Source organism: Pinus tabuliformis, chromosome 5_2 (genome assembly GCF_031772625.1).
Source record: "Pinus tabuliformis cultivar Carrire ecotype Pingquan chromosome 5_2, CPIR1, whole genome shotgun sequence".
NCBI lineage: Eukaryota > Viridiplantae > Streptophyta > Pinopsida > Pinales > Pinaceae > Pinus > Pinus tabuliformis.
In genome coordinates, this window is record NC_142306.1 from 591,916,318 (window position 1) to 591,922,727 (window position 6,410).

General features: G+C 41.9%; 1 pseudogene; it reads left to right on the forward strand.

Moving 5' to 3' along the window:
* The first annotated feature begins 3,651 nt into the window (after nt 1-3,651).
* LOC149160377 (L-type lectin-domain containing receptor kinase SIT2 pseudogene) lies at nt 3,652-6,207 on the forward strand (annotated as a pseudogene).
* The last annotated feature ends 203 nt before the right edge of the window (nt 6,208-6,410 follow it).

Genomic DNA, 6,410 nt, shown 5'->3' on the forward strand with positions numbered 1-6,410 from the left:
CAGGACATACATCTAATCGATGTCCAGTAGGCGAAGAATCAAAGAAGAATAGAGGCAAGAAAAATCAGCCTCTAAGCAGACAGGACAAAGCTGTCAAAATAGAGACCCAAACAAAATGCAGAAAGTGTGGGTCTAAAAATCATGACACAAATCGCTGCCCAAATATTTCAATCATATAACATCTACAGCAGAAACAACTAGAAGAGTCATCTAGTGACTCCAGCTCTTCATCAGACTCATCTGGTGAAGATTTACATGCACATATGCAAGCTTGTGCATGCTCAGACTCAAAAAACTGTGCATGTCCTTATGATTCTGATTCTGATTTTTACAGTGAATCCTCTATTGAGGAAACACACATAGCACCACCAAAGGAGAAGGTGTTGATGGCCGCAGCCGAAGAAGAAGAATTCAAGATTCTTTCTCAAATCTGAGCAATGGAAGAAGGTGATATGAAGGAAAGACTTACTGTAGCTTTCATGGATCAGCTACGTCTATCCAGTTCTTCCAAAAATACTGCCAAAAAGCCATTATTTGTTGATGCCTCGTTTGAGCGAAATACCAAATCCTTCCAGAAACATCAACCGCATGACAAGGTTCGCTCACTCACCTTGGGGGAGGTAAGTAGAGAAATACACCATCTTAAATCTGAAATTTCTAGTTTAAAATCTAGAATTGCAGAATTAGAAAAGGGAAAACAGCTTGAAAGTGTTCCAGATTGGAACACTACAACCTCCTACCAAAACCCGAATATAGAAATCATTGAAGGGAAGAAAGATCCTATTCTGGGATTCAGAGAGATGAGGATCATGGCTATTGAATATCAGCAGCACCATGTAAAAATAAATCTTTGTATACAAGGAGAAATGTTTTCACTAACTGCACTATTAGATTCTGGTGCAGATGTAAATATCTTAAATTCAAAAGTTATTCCAGCAAAATACTGGATTAGTGCAGAAAGGAAAGTTGTTGGTCTGGGGAATAAAACACTCAGATATGAAGTACCAAAAGCTTCTATATGTTTTGACCAACATTGTATAAAGCTTAAGTTTGCAGTCTCAGATATACCCGTTGATTGCATTTTGGGTAATATCTTTCTAGCCGCAGTTGAACCCCATGGTTCAATACGATTAAAGAATAATAAAGCTAGCTACTTCATTATAGTCCCAACTTCAGATGGAAAGTCAAAAAGGATTGAAATGCCTTACATCACAAGCCCAAGGATTTCAACCATGGTCCAGACAATCAGGGACTTGGACAGAGCCGAAGCAAAGTTAACAGATCTAAAAGATCTGAAACCTTCCATACAAATAATAATAAATAATTTTTATTATTAAATAATAATAAATAATTTTTAAAATTAAATTTATTTTATATGTCACTTTTTTAATTTAAACACTTTTATTTAAACTAATAATGATTTTTTCCCATAATTCTTAAAATATAAAAATAGTTCAAAAGTATACGATTGATAAACAATTTCTTGAGTTTCCATTTAAGCATCGTTTGTATGCATCTCTTTAACATAAACATTTTCATGGACGTTCTAGGTATCTTGGGAATTACCCTACACGGCTTAAAAGAGCACCGATGCTACCATGCAAAACATTTCTAAAACCACTTGAAATTTGATACAAACAGATAATTTTCAGACATGGAACAGTGTGCTTAGTTCATTGGCCGCCACATGAAGAGTGTTGTACTATTGTTTAGCTTTCTGGTTGGGAAACATTTGAGCAGCACCATGCTTCTCTTTTTCTTCACAACAATTAAAAAGAAATTGGGAATCCAAAAAAAACAATAAATGCACAAGAAAACCGGAAAAGTAAGAAAATAAGACAAAGTGACGCCGGTGGAAGTGAATTGTTACAAAACAATATAATTTTCAAACATAAATTTACCTTCTGCTTTGTGGGTGAACCATCCAAGAGAAAAAAAGGAGAATCTGATGACGGATCAGAAAGAAGGACAACTTCCTGCACAAAGATATGATCATATGAGCTAAAAATTGAATGTTTTTCATCTATTATACTTTAAAATTAAAATGTAATGTTGTAACTGACACCTTTTTCTGTAATGTTGTAACCTGACACATTTTTCTGATTTTCATGCCGTTTGTGCTAACCGTGTCAGATAAATAGGCTTACAAACATCCACAGAATATATGTGTGAACAGCTTGCAAAGGGAACAAGTCATAATTTTTTCAATCATGATCAAACTCTTGAGATGTCAACTGGTCAAAACATGAAGAATCATTAAGCGTCAAAGCTCTTTTAGAAGCCCTTTCGAGTTTAGGGGATGTTTGTAGGCATCCAAATCGCATCAGCAGGAGAGATTGACTGTATAACTGTCACAGGTTGATTTTTTGAGCGAAGTATAGTCCTTCATTGAGCTGCATACAATAGGTTTTTTTTGTGGATTTCACTCTCTTCTCCTGGGGACTATCTCTGCAAGGTTCTTATCAACTAGTAAACCATGAATTATAGTAAGTTTCTTTAAAAATTCAAGGCTTCCGTATCTAAGATGCTTGTATGATTGGTACTAAAGTTAACATTTAGAGTTGTTCTTGACCATTAATGTTTGTTGAATTACAATTATAGTTCTAAATCTCTTGCAGTTATAGCAATTTTGCTCATTGACATGTTTTCGCTTGCATGGTATATATGAGATGCCATGAACATCTTTGACATCTCCATTAGGCACTTTCATTGGCATTGCTCCTTAAACTTTGAGCATGTGTGCCTTGTCATCTTCTAAATCAATTGCATCTAGGCATCTAATCTCTTTTCCTCTTCGCTATTACAGTGGTTATTGTTATTCTTTTGGGTGCAACTGCTGGTGTCTTTCAGATTTTGAGTTGCAAGATTATAATTCTTTTTCTAGATTAATCTCCTACTAACCATGTTCTTCACAATAACGACACTCACTCTTGAACAGTGAGGTTATCACTAAAAACTATAGATTCTCTGAGGAAAATGGTCACCAAGGCTCTCATTTGCTATTTGACCATCCAATGCTTTCCATGGCTGAGGCTGCGCCTTTCCATTAGAGCAGGCCAATGAAGAGAGCTGAAAACTCCATTGAATTCCAGATTCAAAAGCTACAAGGTACTTTGCATTGCTAAAAGGCATTATCTGCTTCTTCGAACATTTCTCATATCTACGGAACCTGGCCCTGCCTTGACCAAAGGACTATGGGAAAAAACTAGATCTAACGCATGTCCATTTTTCCAGAGAAATTGAAATCTTAAATTATAAGCCACCTACATTGAGCATCTTGCAATCTCTATCATGTATCGAAATTTTGTGATGGGGGTGTACAAGCATTAGACTGAAAATATCAATTCACATTGAATTGGGCATCCATGATACAATCGGGAACAGTAGGATTGAGTAGGTGTGCATTAATTGTTTTCAAAAATTTAAAAGCAACCCATCTTTTCTTTATGAAACGTCCAAATCACTTACAAAGTAAGTTCACTCCCTCTCACGGCAGGGACTACCGCCACTCTCGTGGCTTTCGTTGAAATATAGAAGAGTAGTTGAGTTGAGTTTCATAGTCCGTCAATTTTACGTGGTCCCTGGACCTCGATATGTCTTTAAAAAATCACAAAACCAGAAAAGCCGTCCAATTCTGACTGAATGACGAAGAAAATAGGGTACTGGTGGTGGTAGTCGTAGTCATGAATGCGATGGTGGTGACCCTGGCAGGCAGAAAGAGCCGACCACCTCTACCGCCCTCGGGAAATTAAGATCACAAGATCATGTATTAAGATAGGTATTCCTTGCAGGGAGGAATTTAGCTCGGCCCAAAGAATTGATTGGAGATGCTTCCATGGCGGATCCGTCTCCTGATCATAGCCTTCACCTCCCTGGTCATACCCGTCAGTCCCGCACAGGCCGTGGAGGATGATCGCAGACATACCACTTTCGTCTTCAACGAATTCAATGGAAGCGATTTGATTTTGGAGGCGAATGCTTCAGTCATCCGCCCCAAATCTGTGCTCGCCCTCACAAATCACTCTCATTTCATGCTTGGCCGCGCTCTGTATTCAGATCCTGTGCAGATGAAAAACAACGGCACGTTATCCTCCTTCAGCACTACCTTCGTTTTCTCTATTGTGCACCCTCCCTCTGACATAGGTGGACACGGATTAGCATTCATCATGACGCCCTACACGTCTCCCATGGGCGCTTTGTCCGCCCATTATATGGGCTTGCTTAATCTCACCAGCAATGGGCAGCCATACAATCACTTGTTCGCAGTGGAGTTCGATACGAGCAAGAATCCTGAATTCAATGATCCCGACGGCAACCACGTGGGCGTGGACATCAACGACCTCGTTTCAGTTGAGGCCAAGACCGCCGGCTATTGGAATGGGGAGGAATTCCATAACTTGAGTCTCAAGAGCGGAAGGAACATACAGGCCTGGATCGATTACGATCATCTTCACAGCCACTTGAATGTTAGCGTCACGATGGCCGGCTTGGCGAGACCGCAGAGGCCGCTGATTTCTCGGAAAATAGATCTGCAAAGCGTTCTCCAAGAAAAGATGTTTGTTGGCTTTTCAGCCGCCACGGCGCTGTACGTGGAAGACCATTACATTCTGGCGTGGAGCTTCACAACCAATGGCGCGGCGTCTCCCCTCGATGTGTCGCGTCTCCCTTCATTTGCTAACATGTATTCCAAACGTCCGGGCCGGGGTTTCATAGTCGGCGTCACCGTGGTTGCAGCTCTCGTTTTATCTCTGGCAATTGCGGCGGCCGTGTTTCTCAAAAGATTGAGAAACAGGGAAACGATTGAAGAGTGGGAGCAGGAGTACTGGCCCCATAGATTCACTTACAAGGATCTGAGCATCGCCACATGCAGGTTCCGGGGCGAAAACGTTTTGGGGCAAGGGGGTTTTGGAAAGGTATACAAGGGCGTTCTCCCTGGCAGCGGCCAAGAAGTCGCAGTGAAATGCATCACGAAGGAGTTCACGGAAGGAATGAAAGGGTTCGTGGCAGAGATCTCGAGCATGGGGCGCCTACAGCACCGGAACCTGGTTCAGCTCCGGGGCTGGTGCCGGAGGCAGAAGAAATTATTCATCGTTTACGATTACATGCCCAACGGCAGCCTGGATAAACTCATATTCGGAGATCCAAAATCAGTCCTGCCGTGGCATCGGCGATACGCTATTCTGAAGGGAGTGGCAGTGGGGTTGCTGTATCTGCACGAGCAATGGGAGAAGAGGATCATCCACAGAGACATCAAGTCGAGCAACGTGCTGCTGGATTCGGAGCTCAACGGGCGGCTGGGAGACTTTGGCCTCGCTCGGTTGTATGACCACAGCGAGAATCCGCAGACGACTCATGTGGTGGGAACGCTGGGGTACATAGCACCGGAGCTGATACACACGGGCAAGGCCACGCCCAGCTCGGACGTCTTCAGCTTCGGCGTTCTGCTGTTGGAGGTGGCCTGCGGGAGGAGGCCTGTGGATCCGTTGAAGGACGCCGAGCGGATGATTTTGGCAGAGTGGGCGTGGGATCTGTATACCGAGGGGAGGCTGCTGGAGGCGTCGGATCCAAATCTGGGGAAGGCATATGATGTGGGCGAGATGGAGAAGGTGCTGAAATTAGGGTTGTTGTGTTGTCATCCAGAGCCAGAGAGCAGGCTGGGAATGCGACAGGTTTGCCAAATACTGGAAGGGGAAGCGCCTCTTCCCGATCTCTGCACGGCTTCGTATAACGCGAGCATTATGGGTGGTTATCCAGGATTACTCTTCACCTATTCAGGTGATTAGTTTGGGGAGAAAAATCGAACAGAAGCCGGTGAGAAGGAAAAGGCTCAATTCGGCTTCCAATACCGTCCATCCTTCGTGCACGATCAGATTAATCAGTTTCCATCCTTCCTCCACGATCAGATTAATCAGTTTCAGCCCGGGGAAGTTTTTTTTTCAGAAGAAAAAAACGATACTTTGAAAAAGTTTACATATTCATGTTTCTGTTTCCATAGACTAGGTTATACTGTTGTGTAATATGTTTCCATCAACATACCACTCAAAAATATAGCCTAAATACCATCCCTACTACAACATACAACTCAAAAGTATAGGCTATAGCCGATGATACCATTCCTACTACAGATTCAAAATGCGGGAAGCTTGTCGAAGCCAATTGTTCATCGATTTGCGCTTTTCTTTATTTATTGATATGTTTCACCAGCAATATTGGAAATTTGTCATAGTGATTCTATTTATTTCCTGATACTGTGATTGGGTAGGGGATTTATGGTAATATTGGTATGGCAATACAGTTTTTCAAACAGATCTGATATCAATAAGCTTAGGGCCCATTATATCAATCTTCACCCTGTTATGGGTATAAAAACATTCTTTTAACCAATCTTCACCCTGTTATGGATATAAAAA